At 38.4% G+C, this 21,407-nt stretch overlaps 1 protein-coding gene across 1 annotated transcript in view; it reads left to right on the plus strand.

Moving 5' to 3' along the window:
• The first annotated feature begins 13,539 nt into the window (after window positions 1-13,539).
• The window catches only part of LOC107662488 (neuronal migration protein doublecortin), a 94,638-nt gene continuing 86,770 nt past the window's right edge, over window positions 13,540-21,407 (plus strand). Inside the window, exon 1 of the mRNA XM_016452530.1 lies at window positions 13,540-13,638. The gene's annotated coding sequence lies outside the window, so the exon portion shown is untranslated. The remainder of the gene's footprint in view (window positions 13,639-21,407) is intronic.

A 21,407-nucleotide genomic window follows, 5' to 3' on the forward strand; every position in this document is an offset into this window, starting at 1 on the left:
ACAACATTGTATTTTCTTGTTCTTGTTGTTTTTTATTTGTTTTCCCATAGCTACTGTTATACACTACATTTACATAACAATTACACTACACCTTACACATTGAACTTGCAACACACACTACAAACATGGCCACTACCCCTCCTTCACCTTCGACGTCTGTGGAAATTGAACCCCCCCCGACATAGCAACTCCAACCTGGCCAATTGCATCACGTCCCCAGTTTACCCCTGGACCTCTTCCACTTCATGTTTCCAATGTATCATACACTCATACGCCATCCAGCACCATCTATCCAGGAGCCCATGTGCAGTTTGCTTCAGCACTTGCTGGCAGCACTCCAGTGCCAACCCTTACCTGGGAACAGGGGCCAGGCCCCATTCAGCTATGCACATCACCTGAACTCTCCTCTCCTGTTTCTGTGACACAGCAGGATTTGCCCTGTGTACTTCCAACTCCTGGGAGAGAAATATATCACCTTACGTCACAAGTGCAAGGTAACTGGGAAACTCTGATGGATTTCATTAAAAAACAAGAGAAAGCAGTTTGTGAACTTACCCAGGAGGTGAAAGCAACTTCTTCCCAGCACTGTGACCAAGTTTCCCACCTTGCAACCAAAATGAAGGACAACCAGCAGCAAGTTCTCACACTTTTGGCTACAAACAAAAAGCAGGATGAGGCTGAGACTGATCAACTAACCAAAGCCATCAAACTCATGATTTCAAGTGAACTTCAAAGAGTGGAATCTACCTTTGTCGCTGAGGTGCGCTTCATGGTGGATCAGCTGCAGCTAGAAGTTCAACAGGACCTTAAAACCATACAACATAACTTTCAAAAAACCCATGATCAGATAACAAAAGAACTCCATCAATGTAATGTCCAAATGGTCAGTCTTTGCACAGCCTTTAAAAAGTTCCAGACTGATATAGTGGATCTGCTTGAGAAAAATGCACCATCTGACACTACTTCCCTCTCTTTATTACCTCCCACTACCTCAGTGACAGTACCTGCCCCTCTTCCCGCTACTGCAGTAGTAAGAAGCGACCATCTGAAGTTAACATTCCCCACCTTTGGACGTCCATCAGATGACCCTGACCCTTTGCTATATTTGACCCGCTGTCAAGATTTTTTAGCATTACATCCCCTGGATGATACAGACCTGCTGGCCACTCTCCGAACTGTACTTTATGGAACAGCCCGTGACTGGTGGGAGGTTGCCAGACCTTCTATAACCACATGGGATGAGTTCGAATCCGCTTTCCTCTCCGCCTTCCTTTCTGAGGATTATGAGGATGAGCTGGCTGATCGAGTTAGAACTAGAACTCCGGGAGAGAAAGAATCCATTAGGAATTTTGCGTTCTCGTATCGAGCTCTCTGCAAGAGGTGGAAGCCTGCCCTAACAGAAAGTGACATGGTAAAAATTATTCTTAAAAACATCAAACCCTACCTTGCCAGCCAGCTACATGGTCAAGTAAGTACTGTTGAGGAGTTAGTGAAGCTGGGTCATCAGCTGGAGAAAGATTATGCACAACAACTACAATACGAGGGACGTAAAGGTATTAAGCCACCTGCAATGCCACAAAGACCTGACTTTGGCCAATCTGTAGAGAAGCCTCAATTACAATGCTGGATATGCAAAGGTTATCATTCACCTGGGAATGCCCTCACTTTATTCCTGCTCCTTCCAACCAGCCTTCTGTACAGCATCGACCCACTGGTAACAAGCGGTCTTTCCAACCTTTGAAGTCTGGTGGTCCACCACACAAGCCAACCACACCTTCCAGCAACACTGTGTCTGCAACAGGGTCACCTTCGATCTTGGAAGAGAACACCACCACTGGTTTTAATACCCCAAATCAGCTAACTGTTGTACCGCAACAATTGGTGGTACCCATTAGTATCGGAACCTGGAGAGGGAAAGTGATTATTGATACAGGCGCAAGTTACACCCTCATCCATGAGAGCCTATGGACAGAACTCAAACCACAAGACAACCTTCAACCTTGGACCCTTGGTCCTCTTTATTTAGCTAATGGTGAAGCAGAAGTTCCATTAGGATGGATAAATCTTCCGATTGTTCTCCACAGTACGACTTTCACAGTACGGGTTGCTGTCCTTACCTCCAAAGCCCTTGCCTATGCAGTGATTCTGGGTTTAGACTTCATCTTCCTCAGTGGACTGCAGATTAACGTGACGGACAGGAAGTATTCCTTCAAGGCTGCCCCTGATGAAGTCTACCCTTTCCAACCAGGCCAGGCAAGTGTACCTGTGATGAAATCACCACACCTGAAAAAGAGACAACATTTGAAGAGTGCTAATCAGAGGCTCTCTCTACTCAGTTCCATTCGTCCACCACAACTCCCCCTGCTATCACAACCTCTTGACAGCTTTGATGAACAAGGATTAATTGATATCGCTGTGGATGATGCTCACTTACCACTTTATGGAAAACAGCAACTAAAGCAAATCTTGGAGTCCCACTCTCAGGTGTGTGCCCTCCGTCCTGGACGGACAGATGTTCTCCAACACCGCCTCTATATCACATATCCAGTTCCCATTAAACAGCGACCTTATCGTATGAGTCCTTCTAAACAAGCTGTTGTGAGAGAACAGCTAGAGGAGATGTTAAAGGCAGGTATCGTGGAACCATCTCACTCGGCCTGGGCATCCCCTGTCATCCTAGTACCAAAAAAAGATGGTAAAATGTGATTCTGTGTTGATTACCGGAAAGTTAATGCTATAACAGAGAGTGATGCATACCCCCTCCCTAACATCACCGAAATTCTTGAATCCCTCTCTGGTGCAGCCATCTTTTCTACCATCGACCTTAACAGTGGCTACTGTCAGGTGACAATGGATCCAGCTAGCAAACCCATGACTGCCTTTATCACTCCATCAGGGGGACTATATCAGTTTAAATTCATGCCGTTTGGGTTAAAAAATGCCCCAGCGACTTTCCAAAGACGGATGGAGACAGTTTTAGGAGAACTACAAGGTAACATATGCTTTGTCTATATTGATGACATTATAGTTTACTCACCATTGTAACGATTCAGTCCACTGAAGGTGAGTTGAAGTGAGAACCCAAGTGCAGTTTTATTCAAACAAGGTGCAATCCAAAATCCAAACAAGATACACAGACTTGACTTGACTTGACGAGGCATGAACAGACTTGACTAGGCATGAACAGACTTGACGAGGCACAAACAGACTAGACTCACCGACAGCGGGTTACAACTTCACTACACGACAAGAGACAATGGCAACATGATGGCTACTTATATCAGACAAAGAGGGTCACATGACAAGAACAAACCAATGGGAAACAAGACACATGACTAAGACAACCAATCAGAAAATGACACAAAGAACAGAGGAACCAATGGCATGAAGACAAGAGGGCAAGGGAAGCATGACACTAACAGCATTAAATAATTCCAAAATAAAAGACATGAGAACATGACACAAAAACAAAACCCAAACCCCACATTACAACCATCTATGGACCAGCACTTCCTCGATCTCCAAACCATTCTCCATCGATTGCAGACTGCAGGCTTGACTATCAACCTGAAAAAGAGCAAGTTTTGTTTCAAGAGTTGACATTCCTTGGACACGTAGTGAACATTCATGGTATTTCAGCAGACCTGAGTAAGGTTGAAGACGTACGGGCATACCCTGTACCTCGTAACCTCAAAGAGGTTCAGCGCTTCCTTGGACTTGCTGGGTGGTACCACCAGTTTGTACCAAACTTCTCAAGGATTGCAGAGCCCCTTAATGCCTTGAAGAAAAAGGGTCGTGCATTTCATTGGTCTTCTCAATGTCAACAAGCTTTTGAGCAACTAAAAGCATGCCTCTCCTTACCTCCCATTCTTGGACATCCCAACCTTGACCTCCCATTTATTGTATATACGGATGCAAGCAACACTGGACTAGGGGCTGTGTTGACGCAGCGGAGGGACCAGGGCTGAGAGCAGGTGATTGCCTACGCTAGCCGAACCTTGAACAAAGCCGAATCAAATTACTCTGCGACTGAGAAGGAATGCCTTGCCGTTGTATGGGCTCTGGAAAGGTGGCAGCATTATCTAGAGCCCAAGTTGTTCATGGTTGTGACAGATCACTCAGCTCTGCAGTGGGTAATGAGCTCTACAAGAACCACCAGCTGTCTCATTAGATGGGTTGCAAAAGTTTGATTTTGTAATTGAATATCGTAAAGGAAGGCTGAATGTCGCACCTGATGCACTCTCCCGGATCCATGCCTAGCCCAGTTGCAGTATATATGCCAGTCGCACAGAGGAGTCAGACACTCCAAGGTAGTTGAAGATAAATTGTAACACACGACTCAGCTGAAGACTGGCCAACGCCATTATCGGGTGTACATTCCCAGCACTCTGGTTTCGCCCCTCCTCCAACACTATCATTCAAATCCTTTGAGTGGTCACATGGGTATTTACAAGACTTACCAGAGGCTGCATGATGTTGCATTTTGTCCAGGGATGTGGGTGGATGTGAAGAATCACGTTAAAAGGTGTATCAAATGTCAAACACTCAAAGGAGAAAATTGGAAACCTGCAGGAAAAATACAACAAGTTAGTACATCACGTCCCAACGAAATGCTAGGCGTTAACATCATGGGACCAATGCCCCGAAGTACCCACCAGAACGAGTACCTGCTTGTCTTTGTGGACTATTTTTATCGCTGGGTCGAGCTATTTCCCATGCGGAATGCCAGTGCACAAACCATTGCAGCGATTTTTCAGAGAGAGATTCTGACACGATGGGGTGTTCCTGACTTTATCCTGTCCGACAGAGGCACTCAGTTCCTGTCTGCCATATTTAAGGAGGTATGTGGTAAACGGTGTGTCACACAAAAACTCACGACCACCTACCATCCGCAAACAAATATGACAGATAGAGTGAATCATACCCTAAAGTACATGATTGCTGCTTACGTAGAAGACAATCATAAAAAATGGGATCACTACTTACCTGAACTACGATTTGCAGTCAATTCAGCCGTCCAGGAAACCACTGGCATGACACCAGCAGAACTCCACCTAGGGAGAAAATTGCAAGGTCCAATGGACAAACTGTTGCGAGGCAAGAATCTCAGTCCGGATTTACCCTCCTATGATGTTGTCAATCATTTATCTCAACTTTAATCAAAAGCAAAGGAGTGCTGTAAAAAATCTCAGAAAAGACAACTTCAGAGCTACAATAAAAACCGACGTGAAGCTTCCTTTAATGAAAAAGACCGTGTCTGGCTAAAGAATTTTCCCCAATCCAGTGCACAATACCACTTCAGTGCAAAACTTGCACAAAGATGGAAGGGTCCTTACCGTGTAATAAAGCAGCTGGGACAACTGAATTATCAGGTGGCGTTGGAGTCCACTGGAGAAGATGTTCGCATGGTGCATGTCAGTAATCTGAAACAGTGCTTTCTCACCGCCGAAGTGTTGGAGGTCCAGGAGAAGAAACGACTTCTGGAAATATTCCAAGATTCCCCCGAAGAGGAAGAAGAATTCTTTGGATTTTAATACTTCAGTTCATACCTATTTTACAACCTTGGGTTGTTTACTCAAGGGGGGAGAGTGTGGCAGAATGAAAAAACGTGCAAGGATTTTTTATGTGTTATGGCCGAGCGGAGGAGGAAAATCAATTATCCGGAAGTGAGGAAATGTGTATTTAAGGTGGAGCTGCAGGAGAGCGCAGCAGTAATTAGCAGATAGATGCAGGTCACCTGAATAGAGTCAGACGCTGTTGCTGCATTGTGGAGACCTCGCTGTGTTTGGGCAGGGTGGATCGCTACGAGCGTGAGTTGCCGGGCGATCATTTGAGTGTGCGTGCTGCACCTCCAGACACCAGCTGCAGAGCGAAGCAAGTCTCTTATACTGACAAGTGCGAGCGGGATCTCAAGGAGTGTTGAATCTGCTGAGGCTTACATGCATCAGTGAAACTGCTACCTCAGAGGCAACTTCTTCCGTTTTCTTTCAAGTTTTATTATTTCCTTGTCATTGTTGGACTACAAAATCAGTGGAAAGACTATATTGGAATTTAGCCACAAAGCTTGTTTTTTGTATTTTTGAACTTTGGTGGATTGTTGAAAATATGAATGTGAACCAAAGTATTAAGTTTTATGTTTGATTCCATATTGATTGTTGAAAATATCTCTGTGAAACTGAGGTTGCATTTCTGGATTTGAACTTGAAACAGAATGCAATGTTTTTCTCTGTTTTTTTTTTGTTTTTTTTATTAATTGTTAAATACAACTTTGAAACTATGAACCTGAACTTATTTTGTGTGGACATTTCATTCAAATTATTTTTGTAACCGGTGGCTTAAAAAAGCTATTCTGGGAAAAACGGTTATATTTGACAAGACTGAGCTTGTCTGGCGCCCGAACTAATCAGATCCGATTGTTAAATTGGTTGTTGGTTGTTTTTTTTAATAGTTAATATTCTCTCCTTAATCTGATAGAAATGTTCTTAGCGCCCGCCACCGCTACATGTATTTAATCTGATTCGCATGTCTAGGAGGAACAACTGGACTCAAAAGATATCTAATTTGTACATTTTTACTTTCCTATGGATCTTCAAGAAAACAAATCATACGCACACACCAAAAAAAAAAAAAGGAAATGAAATGCAACACACCTTGTACTTACAAACCACCGTGGTAAAACTAAATCATTCACACTATGGTGTTTAAACTAATTTACATTTACATTTAGTCATTTAGCAGATGCTTTTAACCAAAGCGACTTACAAATAAGGACAATAGAAGCAATCAAAACCAACAAAAAAGCAATAATATGTAAGTACTGTGACAAGTCCCGGTTAGCCTAATGCAGCACATGTGCTCAGACTGAGTTGGGCAGGACATTCCACCTGGAGTGAACAGTAAATGTTAAAAATCTATTACCCCCATGCAAGCATTGATCTTTGTCTGTATGTACAGTAGTTATGAGTGAAATAATCTTTATTATTATTGGTCACATTTATGGTCACAACAGAGTTTTTTGGCAGCATGAGGGGGACCTACATGATATTAGGCATGTGGTTTTAATGCTGTGGCTGATCAGTTTATGGTAATGCAATGTCACATGAGCAACAGTGCTGTTTTCTCAAATTACTGCAAACGCCACTTGAGATGCAGCCTCTGCAGTGCACAGATGTTTTTTTTTTTTTACATCAATTTGATGTCTTTTCAACATCAATTTCCCACTGGGATAAAATATTTTTTACATCAATTTGATGTCTTTTCAACATCAATTTCCCACTGGGATATATATATATATATATATATATATACACATATGTATGTGTGTGTGTGTGTGTGTGTCATGAACACTGCACTATGATTGTGCTGTAAGTGCTATGTATATATAAGTAAAGTGGGGGCTGAGTTTAAATTAATTCTAAATGGGAAAAAAATGCTTGTTTCTTTTGTCTTTTGTTGTAAAATGTTTGATCCATGTCTGATAATATGTATAGGCCTAGACCTTAAAATATTATTCTGTGTTAAATATAAATAAATGACCAAAGTCTTGATGGATTGGAGGCCCAGTAGTGTGGCCACGCTTGGAGGTGCCAACATACTAATATCTCAAAACACCTGAACACACTTATCAGCCAACCACACCATTCTTCTCAGGACACTTTAGCAACTGCATAGCAACTCACTAATTTGCCCTCAAAACACTACAGGTGCATCCCAATTTGTGTACTTATGTGCTTTTCTATGCCATTTTGTAGTATAAATAGTGCAAGTAGTGCGTTCACACTGAAAATGTGTAAAAAGAAAAAGTGCACTTTAAATACCCGGATGATTCACTTAAATGAATAAAACGAAGTGTGGAATGTTGGACACTTCATGCACTCGTCACAGCTCTAATTAAGTAGTGGAGGGGCAGCAGCTTTCAGACTCTGATGCTGAATGACAAAATAACCTTCCATAAGTCATACACTACACGGTTGAGTAAATAAGAGCATGAGTACAGTAGTGTAAGTGCATAGTGTATAGCTCGTCATTTGGGACGCAGCTTACAACTGTGTAACAACACCCTAGCAACCAGAGAGCAACATATAAATTCCTCCTTTAGAACACCTTAGCAACTGCATAGCAATGACCCATAAAAAACTAGCACCACTCACCACTCCCAGTCTTCAGAGCATGCAAAAATGGAATATTTATTTAATATTTTGTAGTAATTTCAAAACATTTCAACATTCTATCTCAATTTCATTAGGGCAGCAGCTGTGTGGAAGTGTGATAGAGATTGTGGTCAGCTTGAATCAGAGTAATGTGTGATATGAGATGGGTACAAGAGGCTGAGAATGCAGAGACAGCTGAAGACTAAAGAGGCAGAGAGAGGCACCCAAAAACAGATTGCCCCACCCAGAAGAAACGGCAGAGGCCATTTGGAGCCACTAGAAAAGAAACAGAGCCTGTCGAGGGGGTAGTTTATGAAAAGAAAAGAAAAAATATCATATTGAAACTCTTTTGGGTGTCTCACTTATGTTGTGTTCACACCAAGGACGATAACTATTAAGATAACTATACAGTTTTAATAATCTTTGTAATTCTATGAGAATATCGACATAATTATTTACACAGAGTAATTATATTGTTGGTATCATTTTCAAAAAACATATATATATATTTAATTTTTACATTTTTCCCAATTTTATTTTTACATTTACATGTTTTTTTTTATCAGCAGCTGATGAACTATAAAAACACTGTCAGCCAGTTAGAATCCTTCCGAGCATTTAAAGCAACAGAAGAAATAAATGCTTTTATAATAAATGCAAAATTATTGTGTGTTGGTATAGACGCTAATATGATTATTGTTGTAGTTATCTTTATTGTTATTCTCGGTGTAAACAGACATTATTAAGCAGAGTATTAAAGTTTGTACGTAACAACATTTATAACCTGGTGACGTTAGGTGAAAAGTAAAATGAGAGGCAGAGTAATTTAAAATATTGGTGTATGTATATAATAGTGGATAGACTTGATGTTACACAAAACATTGTAGAATTCACATATAGGTCTTGTGAGGTTATACACTCCCCTTTAAACATGTTTTGTAGCCCATTTTGAAGGCTTTTTCACAGCTTATCATCCAATTTTGCCTGTGTTTGCCTGTGTTTATTTAATTGCATATACACCTTTCAAATAGCATTAGATGCTATACACTAAGTGAAATAGTGATAGATGTCGTAATGCAAATAGTAGTAGATCTTATTTGCACCTTGTTGTACATTATAAAACAGTATGCAATAATAATACATATTCAGTCTAAATGACTATATAGTATTCAAACTATAAACAGATGATTCTTTATTGGGACCTTACTTGTCCTAATTCCTAAAGCCCATCCCTACACCTACCACTAAACCCAACCGTTTACATTTCGAACATGATGATCAGTGTCCTCAGAGGTCCTGGAAAGGTCCCATAGTTTTGATGTGATAACAACATGAGGTGCATCGATGTGCCAGCCCTTCAGATCAATGTGAGGACACCACATCCAGTTTCAATATTGGCCTATTAAATACCCTTTTGGCACTTTTATAATGTTTTCTACATTTTTCATTTTTTCACTTTCAAATAAATGCCTATTGGAGCTGATATGTGATGGGAAAAGGGAGAATAATGGGATCAGAAAAAGGCGGATTAAAACTGCTGTCAGTCATGTTGAAAGCTAAATCCACCAGTCTTCCTCAGCACACCACTTTGTTATAAGACAGGTTACTTTTGTAATTTTTTTGACTTACCCAGTTTTGGACCCCACAGACTTTCACTGAATGGAGAAAAACAATATTAAAGAAACTCTTTCGTGCCATGCAGAAAAAAAGTCATACCGTTTGGAATGTCAAGAGGGTGGAGTAAATGATGACAGCTAATTTGAACTAACTTGCTCAGCAAGAACTGTCTTCAGACTGCTGCTCTGCCACGATAGTTGTTGACCCGAAAGAGAAAACTGACCTTAGAAGAAGATCATTTACTCTAATGCCTGTTGTCAGGCCCCTTGCTGTAATACTGAGACTGAAATGCATATTTTGTTAATAATTGTGTTCCGACACACTTCGGAATTCAACTGTTAATTTTTTTTTCTTTTTAGTTTTGTGTTTTCTTTGGGGAATGTCAATTCATTGTCATGGCAGAAACTAATTGATATTGATCACATTCAAGTTGCTCACTGTACAGTTGTGTTGATTAAGAATATCCATAAAAATACTACTCGTTTAGCCCATTTGTGAGGACACAGTCTTGCTTGAGAAAAAGAAAAAAACTACATTTCCCATGTGTGGGAGGATGAAAATAACAAAATACATAGATAAACTATAAATTATACATAAAATGCAGTTTGCCCTTCAGTCTTGTTGTAGGCTTACTAGTGATAAAATGCTTCTTGTGTTTTTCAGGAAGTGAACAAGAAGTAGTTAAGCATGTGTTTCGAGCCTAAAAAAAAGAAATAAAAATAATAATCCTCCCATTGTTACATCATAATAGAGAAAAAGAAAGAAATATAAAATTCTTCTAATTCAAACTGCCGATGTCAAACAATTGAATTTTAACAGCATTTACTGTACCATTATCTACAAAATAATTAGCATACTTAAATGTTTTATTATGTCCAGTGAGTGTGTGAAAAATGTTCTTCTTTGTTATTTCCATTGTGCTATTACAGATGAATGAACAGAAGATGACACAATTAAACTTCATTAGAAGGGATGGAGATGAACAAGCATGTATGTGTCAGAATGGCATTGCTGGAATAGGCAAAGCCTTTTCTTTTGGCTAATGTTTTCACCAAGGTGTGCATCTATATGACAAAATTCCAAATCACAGGTAGGTCACACACCAATAAAGTTTACTGTCATCAAACTCTATACAGAGAAATAGGTAGAAACACAAACCTGCCCATCATACACTACATCACATCACAACTCAGTGCTGTCACATACAGTTTCTGTGTTGTCGGCATACAGAAATAATGAGTAGAAATGAGTGTGTAATCCAAACATGTATAAACTGTACTGACTTCTACTGGCAACTGTGCTAACCTTGGTATGATTCCAAATGTTGTTGCCACTAAAAGGGTTAATTGTGTGTGTGACATAGAAAGTAGAGAACATTGCTATTACTCTTCTTTCATTATTACTTTGACACATCACAGGATTTGTGTTTGCTCAATGCTTTGCAATCTTTGAATCTTTGAAGTGAAAAGGTCATATATCTGTATAATGAGCCATGAATGATTGTATCCCTCGTTTTACAGTTAAACAAACTCTTCAAAGCATAAAAAGAGATGTGTTTGCAAGTGCATGTGTGTACATTTGCGCTGTTACACACAAACACACACACACACACACACACACACACACACACACAAAATAATAATAATAATAATTCAGAAGTTTGGGGTCAGTAAGTTTTTTTTATTATTATAATTATTTTATAAAGAAATTCATTTTTATTCAGTGAGGAGGCATTTAATTTTTCAAAAGTTGCAGTAAAGACATTTATAATGTTACAAAAGATTTATATTTTAAATAAATTCTGTACTTTTTAAAAGAATCCTGAAAAAAAAAAAGATTATTAACCAGCACAACTGCAATTTAACTATTGATAATAATAAAAAAATGTTTCTTGAGTACCAAATCGGTATACTAGAGTGATTGCTGAAGGATCATGAATAAATTACATTTTTAAAATATGAATTTTATTATTATTTTATTTGTTATTTAGAATTATAATTATATTTCAGAATATCACTGTTTTTACCCGATTTGGTACAGCCTCGGTGAACATGCTTTCAAAAACATTTTAAAAATCGTACTGACCCCAAACTTTTAAACAGTAGAATTTAATATGTATTTGCTCCAGAAATGGAATGTAGCATTTATCATACAGCCTATGTGCAAGAAGTTTTTTTTTTTTTTTATCGGCAGCAAAATGATGTAACTCATAGAACGTATATTAGATATACTGTCAAATTCATTAGCTCACAAAATAATAATAATAATAATAATAAAAACCTGGTCTAAATGAAATAATAAAAAAAGTAAACAAATACATTTTTAAATAATAACATGGTGGAGCCAAATTTACAGTCCTACAGTTTACTGTACATTTACATAATTAATGTAATTTTTAAATTTCATAAGAAAAATATTGTTGAAACTCTGAAAACATTAAGAGCATTCTGCTGAAACTGATCCATAAATGTATCTGGTTAATAATTACTAATTATGTTTACTAGATTTTAATGTGGTTTAATTACTAATCACTAGACTGACTCATTTAGGAATTCTAAAACCCAACCATTATCAGGACAATACAGTGATGCACATAAATTGTCCTTTCAATACTTTAATAAAGATAAAAAATTATTGCTATACAGTTAATAACATAAAAAGTCACCTTCTGTTATCTCTCATTATTTGTTCCATGTCATTCTCCAGTGCCAAATGCCACATTACTTGTGCTGTATTTATTGCAGTTAAAAACATGTTTTTGCCCAGGGGTTAGCTTTGTTTTATATTTTACTTTATATTGATTTTTGTAAGTATATCAGTTCAAAGTACTGTATAAAAAACAACTCAAGCAAGCATTAGTGTCACTGACAAACATCAAATGTTGTTGACTACATGTAATTTAAATCCTGGTCCTGGATGATGATGAATACAATATTTCAGCTCTGCTAAAGCACACAAAATATTAATAGCAATGGCATGGAATTTAAACACTTACCTGTTTTGAAAATAATGTTAAATAATGAGAAAATTATGTGAAAAGACCCTTGGAAACATACAGCATAGTATTGCCCATGTTCACTAAGGTGAATGGTGGCCAATATGCAAACATAGGGTAAACTAGATCACAGAATTCAAATTTTGTCAGCACAGAATTGTTTATGTAAACAGGTAAATGGCCACCAATATGCAAATGTGAGGTTAAACTAGATCAGGGAATATAAATGTAGTCAGTTTCCCCCAAAACTTTCCTTTGTTTCTTTCATTGTTGCAGACAGGAAATGAGTAGCCTACCATGTAAATGTTTATAGTATGCTGCAGCAGTCTCTCAGACACTGAAAATTCTGACTGCAGTGCATTTCACAAGGTTAGGTTCTGTTGACTCATTATCAGTTTTATTGAAGAGATAGACTCTTCTAGAGATAGATAGAATAGTAGAAATAACAATTAAGAACTGGACGTTCTAAATTAAACACGCAGTGTGGCACTCCAGTTAAGTGTTTATTATTATTACATACTCTTTCTCAAACTATTGATTAAAAATAGTGGGCAGTTTTATGTATATGGTCAATAATTGTGTAGTCCACAACAAATAACATTTGACTGCAGTAAGTTCGGCTCCAAGGTAAGGTTATGACAGTTTAGTAACTCATGAATGCAGATGTTTTTGGACAGCCTGCAGTAGGAGTTGACTGTATTCAGTGGGCTTGTGATAGGCGGCGCTAGGACCGCGCGGTATGCCGATAGGGAGGCATCACAGTTAGAGCAGCAGCTGAAGCGGCAAACAAAGACAAGGAGCGCAGCGCGATCCTGCAGCATCCACGCCCACCCACACACACTCACACAGCAGCAGCAGCAGCTCACTGTACCACTGGTAAGTCAAACACCGGTATACTTTTGTTTTAAAAGAAAACGTGGTGTATAAATCGAAACGTATGTCATGTTATTATGCTGACGTTTAGTGAGTTACTTTAATGTTAGAAGTATAGAGGCAGATTTTAGTGAATGTTAGTGGGTGAACAGTCAGGTTATTTCAGGTTCGAGACAGCCCTAATATCCATGTCTGTCTATCTATCTATCTATCTATCTATCTATCTATCTATCTATCTATCTATCTATCTAATCTGAAACCCATATTAATGGGATCAAATAAGAATCCTCTAAGAATCAATTAAGATCTTATGGATAAACTTAAATTACAACAAGATTTATTATAACTAATGGAATAATATCTTGTTACTGGATAGTTAAAGGAAATCACAAAGAACGCTGTAGGTTTAAAATCCTGAAATATTTTCTTTATATTTCTTTTGATATCCAAGAGGGATATTTTATCCTATTGGGAATCCTAATAGTCTTATCGGGAGCACATATCTAAAAGATGTGATTTAAAATATGTTATTTTATAATCTTACAAGACAATTCTTATTAGGATGCTTTTGGGTTTAAAATGAGTATTGGTAGCAAATGCGAGCGAAACTTTATTGTCTCTGGGAGCCTCAAATTGTAGGGTACTTTTCTGTAATACTCAGGAGGTTGCAGTGTGTGTGAGTGTGAGATACAGGCCCCATCCTGAATTTGCTGTAGTGCAGCATGTGCCAAAGAGACACAATGAAACAGGCTCGCAGAGCACTCTGAGTGGGTGGATGGGGGGAGTGGGGCATACGGACTTGCCCCTGGAGAACATTTGCTTTCACTATGACCAGTTTTATCCTGTGATTCAGTGTGTGATGTGTTTCTGGACTCTACACTAGAGTCACTACAGCACAGTGTTTATTACCCAACAAAGACTCAACAGTACAGTAGGCAAAGTTTGAACCTGTCATCTTGAAACAGCAGTATTTTACAAACAGCAAACACTATTGGCTTGTGATTACCTTCAAAAGACCACTGGAGGTCTTTCCCTTAAAAAATATGTTGCATGGGTGAAATAGGGTGTATTACTACAACTTTACATGGTAATGTCTTTCTGTAAAAAAAAAAAAATCAAGCTTCTATTTTTGTATTATTTTGCATAAGCAAGATGACGGTTTAAGTGATTTAAAGAGGTGGAATAGTGCAATGAATAACATTTGTAACAATCGCAGGAACCCCATCTACACAACATAATAAAACTAGATAACAATTCAGTGCTTGCTTTTAAAGTAGTTTACCCAAAATATGTATTACTTTTGTAGAAAACAAAACAAGATGTTTAGCAGAAACATCTCAAGTTCAAGTGTCAAGCTTCAAAAAGGACAAAAAGCACCATGACAGTAGTCCACATGACTTATATACTATATTCAAAATCCATACAGTAATCCATACAAAAGAGGCCATACAGTAGCTTTGTGTGAAGAACACATTTGCCATTTGTTGAAAATCATCCCAAATGTAGCATTCAAATGCCATTTGCACAGAGCTAGCAGCTTAAACATTCTGCTAAACATCTCTTTTTTTTTCTCTTTTTTTTTTCTCGCAAGTAAGAACATGGGTTGGTAATGAGTTGAGAGTGAGTAAGTTATGACAGAATTTTCAGTTTTCATTTTTTGTTAATGTACAGTGGGTGTTGCATATATCCTAAACTCAGTAGGGGTGTTTTCTCCAATGCTGTCATGAACTGGCATATCTGGATGACACTAAGTATCTTGCTGAGTCAGTGGGCCACAGTTGCTGGGTTGTGGTGTATGAGAGTGCATTTGAGTGTAGGAGACCTTGTGTCAGCTGTGGACCAGGCCCAATTCCCCTCTGCACCACTGATGGCGGTAAAAAAGCACTCAAGGTGTGTAGTGTGTTTGTGTGACCACAACAAGGATGTAATCCCTTTTTTGTTACTGGCACAGAGGGACACGGGGCACAGGATTAGACAATAACAAACCCATAAATCAGCACAAATCTGTGGCCCCCTCACGCATTTGTCACTTTAACATTTTACACAGACTTTTGTAATCAAACTTTGTATTGTTTGTTTTTTTTCACATCTGAATATGTGTGTTTGCCTTTTCAAATTCTCTCAGTTCTGTATCATGTCCGGTGTGTGTTTGTTTACAGATTTCTTAGCATTATTGTGTCTATTCCAAGGTGTGGCGACGAGTTGTAGCAGCCAGGCTTTAATTGGAAAAGCTGCTGCAATCCCTTCTGGCAGTCACACTGGACACAAGCCCAGGTCTAAATACCACAGACGGCAAAAGACGGCCTTATTGGCAAGACAACCCCACTATATAATTTGTGTACAACAAACACATAATAACAGCCACTAGAAAATACTAATGTTAAAAATAAATCTTAGAACATAAATTATAACAGGAAAAATCTCATATGCTTACAGTGATGGAGGGACCCAAGCCATTTTGAGAGACTAGAATATCATATGGACATGGGAGCTACCTAATAGTAACCACCTAGCAACACTCTGTGACCACCCAGAACAACCTATCAACCCAATAGCAACAACCTATCAGCCACGCCATAACCATCAAAACACTGAAAACCCCATATTGACTACTAATTTAGATATCGGAGGGAACGCATCCACCTCGATGTTACCGCCGTTACAGCCTCAAAAGATGTTAAAATGTAGTTTTGCATCATAACCTTGAATGTTTGGAATATAAGTCAATGTGATGGCCCTTTGAGAATAAAAATGTTCAGGACGAACTCTTTCCTTCGCTCTCTAGTGCAGTGTGTGTTGATTTTGGATTGGTGTCAGGAAGTCAAGTAAGCTGACTTGTAGCAATCTAACTCTCAGAAATCCCATCATTACAGGCTAAAGATAGTGGAGGTCAGGCTGTGGGCGCTGATTAAGGAGCTAATTGAGGTGTCATCAAGCTAGGTAGCACTGACAAGCGTTTATAGGATTCCTCTAAATAAATCAATAGAGATGGAAGCACCTTAGCTGTTTCACAAGTCCTAAAGGATTTGTGTTTGTCATCCAAAATGTTTGACTGCTCCCAAAGTTCTGACAGCACTGGATACAACAACACAACAACAACAACAACAACAACAACAACAATAATAATAATAATAATAATGATGCTCTGGAACCTTTTACTTTCCCATAGATTCCTTTATTATCTCAGTTGTTTTTCCTAAATAGCAATGAGATTAAATATTAAATGGAGATGTTTGCTTTAGTCTCTTCTTAGTTTTTTTCTCATTAGAGACCCCTGATATTGCTTATCTAAAGTTTCAGAAGAAAGATTTTTGTCTTCTTCATCAACAATGTTTCTTCTCAAGTGCTGATATGGATTTGACATGCCATATCAAGCTTTGGATTAATAAACCATGCTGTATGTTTGTTGTGTGTCAACACCATGCTGGATGAGTACTGATTTTTAAGCCTCATCTCAGTTTCTGTGCAATTTTAATGTCGCAGTGCTTTCCTTATTGAAGAAAATACACAATTAAATTCAACCTTATTGATTTTCTTGAAACATGTTCCTGTGAACATTAGTCTTTCTAATCTTTCATCAAAATGCACCTTATTTAGAAAAAAAAACAAACATATAACTTAATGAAACTTACTCAGAAAACAGCTTTTTGGCTAATGTCACCTAGGGCGTGAAAGATACTGGTTAATGATTATTCCATTAGCTATTTAGGCACTAATTTAGGCTACTATTGTAGTAACACAGCCTTTCTAAAATCTTGTCAAAGGTTAACAGTAATTTAATGCTGGCTGTTATTAATGTAATAAAGGTTACAGCGATAACACATTCATGACTGCCTTTATTCAGGAAATACACAATCCATTATATTCCTGATCAACAAAGTCAGACTCATTAAACATTATCTATTTACTTAATTTTTATATGATGCAGCACATTGTGGAAGTAAAAATGGTAATATTAAGATGTTGTTTGAGCACAAATTTTAACTACATTTTCTTTAATGGGTTGTAATAAATATGTGCATGTAACTTTACAATTGTCATGTTTACAACTGCTTCCTGTTAATTTTTTATTTATTGATTGACTTTTTGCTGTGGAAAATAAAGTTAATCACTAAACAGTCTAATACCACCAGAGTGCTCTCTCATTAACTGCTCACTCTCTCTCTTATGGTCTTCCTCACGCCAAGCAGCTAGATCAGATCCTAAACAAGGACAGTTGTAGTGTTTTGCATTTCTGACATCTTGAATTTCAGGTGACACTAAATATTAAATAAGAGTTCCTCTTAGTTCTCAGTAAATTATGGGTAGTGAGGTGCAAGCAAAATACACTAGTTATTTGTTGTTATGACTTGTAACAGTGGTTCAGTTTGAAACAGTTATCCCTACATCTTTGCTCTCAGCTAAAACTCATTTACAGAAAAAAATTTAAATAAATAAAATATAATATAATAAAATAAGACATATTTTGTGTTTAACAGGGATAGTAAGTTTGTGTCTGCAGGGTTACTTGAAGTCTCTCACATTAAGTTTAATACTTCAATAAACTGTAATACTTTACACTTGTGTAAATATGAGTATGTATAATGAAAAACTTGTTTTAGGAAGTATTAAAACTAAAGGGACAGATAGAATCAAAATTGGATAGTGTTAAACTTCCAGTATGGCAATAATCCTTTATCAGAGGACTTGTATTGTTATTTAAGTGAATGTCCCTGAATGTTAAACAAAACTGCTAATCGACCAAATCCACGACACAGCATGATATTTGCCAGACAGAGAACAGGGAGCAGGGGCTATTGACATCAGGCAGTTCTGGAGAAAAAAAGAAAGAGTTAAAAACTTATCAGGACATTGATAAGCAAATATTGGGTAAGTGTGTGTGTGTGTGTGTGTGATATGAGGCGGTGTAGCTTTATTGATCCGGTATTGGTTTAGGGGATTATGGGGGAGTATTTTAAGGGAATGCTTTCTCAGATGGAACAGTGAGGTAACAGAATGAGAATATTGACAAAGGCTGGAACAGCAGAAGGTGGGTGGGAGGAGTAAGTGTAAATTGTAAAAGCCTTGTTGGGGGCAGGAGACCTCAATGACAAAGAGATGGACAGATGACCACTGTTTATTGAAATTAGATAGGGCATATGTCACACACACACACACACACACACACATATCATATCATGTTAGTTGATCTATACCGATCTATAACCTATTAACTACACATAAAACCTGTCTTTTTACTTTAGTAGGCCATACCAGATATGGGTGTCATGCCATATAATATTTTTAATACGATTGACTTTGTATTTAATGTGAATTTAATAAAAACATTGTAAGTTAGGCTACTAATTATAACACTGAACAGAAATAGAGCAAAGAACATTTACATTATCAAAGAATATTATCATTGACTTCAGTCTAGCCAGAGTTCAAATCCTCTCAAAAACTCCCATTATAATCACTGAAGCTGTTTACACTGTGAAATGTATATCTTATTTACATCGTACGCTCATCTGCACTTCGTTATTTCAGATGAGAGAATTAATTTGCCAGAGAGCAGAATTCAGTCAGCGAGCGCGCGCTGTGAACAAAGCTCCGGCGTTTCAGCGATGATTCATCTGATCGCCTCTAATTGGTCATTGCATTCATAAGCTCATAAGAATCGAGTGTGATTCGTTATAATGCACAGCGCTTTAAAAACTCGTCTGTCTCTGGCTCTGCGCCAGCCAGCTAACGCAGATTTGAATTTAGCAGCTGGTGATGTGCCACACATCACACCTGTGTGATTGTATCAAATAAAAAAATATTATTCGGCTATTTTTGTCTTTTGGAAGTTGCATTTCAAATCCACTTGGCTCGAAATTCTGAGGGGACCCGTGCCCCCTCGGTTTGAATGGGCATGACGCCTCTGTATCCAGCAATCAGTTGAATGTTCTTGGAACCTAGTGAATGTGCAATTATAGTGCCGTGAGCAACTACAGGATGACATTAATTATTTAAATTGATATTAAATTAATTTAATGAGAATACAATGGGTTAAAGATGACACAACAAATGTATCCGACAATTAGGGCTGGGCGCTATATCGAGTTTGTATGATATATTGATATTTTCTTTATAAGTGATTCGATATGAGGCAATACCATTTATATCGATATTGTTGCGACACATCAGAAGGGTTTGGATCCATTTGCAGTTTATTAAGAATAGTCAGACAATACAGGGTCAAATACCGGCAAGGCAGAACAGTAGAGACAAGGCAGAGACAGAATCGTGAACCAGGCGAGAGATCGGGGCAGGCGGCTAGCAAACAGAGTCTAGGTGAAACAATCCAAGTCGGGGCAGGCAGATAACAATCAGAGAATCAGGAAACAGTCCAAGATCAAAGCACAGAAAACAAACACGGGTATAACGCTTGGAAATGACAGCCGGGGCAAATCAAGACTTCGCAAGGAGTTCGTGAAATGGTGTGGCTTATATGTGTGTGTGTGTGAGTGTGTGAATGAGATGCAGGTGTGGTTGTGTAATCAGTCCCAGGTATGAGGGATGATGGGAAATGGAGTCCGAATGGGAGATCGCTAATACTCTGGGGACAGTTCCCTCTGGTGGTGCGGAGGAGGCAGTACGGGAGCCTCCTCTGTAACAGATATACAGTAGTTTGATAGGAGCGCATCTGAAAATATAGCGGAGGACACAGACTGAGCTGCTGCGGAGAAAGTGCATAATCCAATTTGTTCTAAACATGTGACAAGCTTCATATTAAGGCCTTTAAAAACTGGTAAGACATAGTTTCGTTTCACATATTACCGGTAGTTTAAGCGGCTCGGCCCGTCATATGCTCTGACAGAAAGGCTGCATGTGCTGCTGACAGAGACACTAGGCTACTCGTGCTGTTTAATGTGTTTGAGATGTGCTGTCTTCCTGAATGCATAACTTACATTTCACAGGTATAGTCTCCATCTGTAAATGTTAGAAAGCCATGGAAATATTTCCATTTTTCTGTCAGAAGTGCATGAGCCTTCTACTTTGGTATTCTCCACTAAACTTCACAGACTTCAGTGAAAGGGCGCTGCCACGCGCATGTGCGCCAAACAGACAGAGCTCAATTAAATAGGAGCACAATAATTCTGACTAAAATATAAATTTCGCTGAAATGTTTGTAGTTGGACAATAAATGTGACATGTAGAATTTTAAACCTACAAGTAAGTCTATTTTTATGATAGCACTTGACTGTAAAGTGACTGTAGCAAATCAGCTCAAAGGGGAAATATGAATAATTAATTATAACTAGTTACAATTAATTATAAATATTTAGATCCGCTGTAAGTACTTAATTGACATCTCAGTTTCAACTGTCTGTCAATTCTAAGAACGTTAATTTCCTGGTTAAAGGGTCATATGATAGCGATTTCAATTTTTCCTTTGTCTTTGGAGTGTTACAAGCTCTTGGTGCATACAGAGGATTTGTAAAGTTGCAAAGACTAAAGTCTCAAATCCAAAGAGATATTCTTTATAAAAGTTAAGAGTCAACCACGCCTACATAAAACGGCTCGTTCTAACACACCCCCACATGTCTACGTCACGATGTGGGAAGATTTGCATAACACCACCCAAATGTTCACGCAAAGAAAGAAGATGTACATTTTACTCTCGCTGTAGTATTGTTGCTGCCGCCATGTCGTGAAGGCGCTGTGTGTTTCATTGTGAAACGAAACTACTTTGTTTGGCCTTCCAAAAGAGGACGATATCCGCTTCATCATGCCTAGAGCTGATC

This window comes from Sinocyclocheilus anshuiensis, unplaced genomic scaffold (genome assembly GCF_001515605.1).
Source record: "Sinocyclocheilus anshuiensis isolate Anshui unplaced genomic scaffold, SAMN03320099.WGS_v1.1 scaffold1229, whole genome shotgun sequence".
NCBI classification, from domain to species: Eukaryota; Metazoa; Chordata; class Actinopteri; order Cypriniformes; family Cyprinidae; genus Sinocyclocheilus; species Sinocyclocheilus anshuiensis.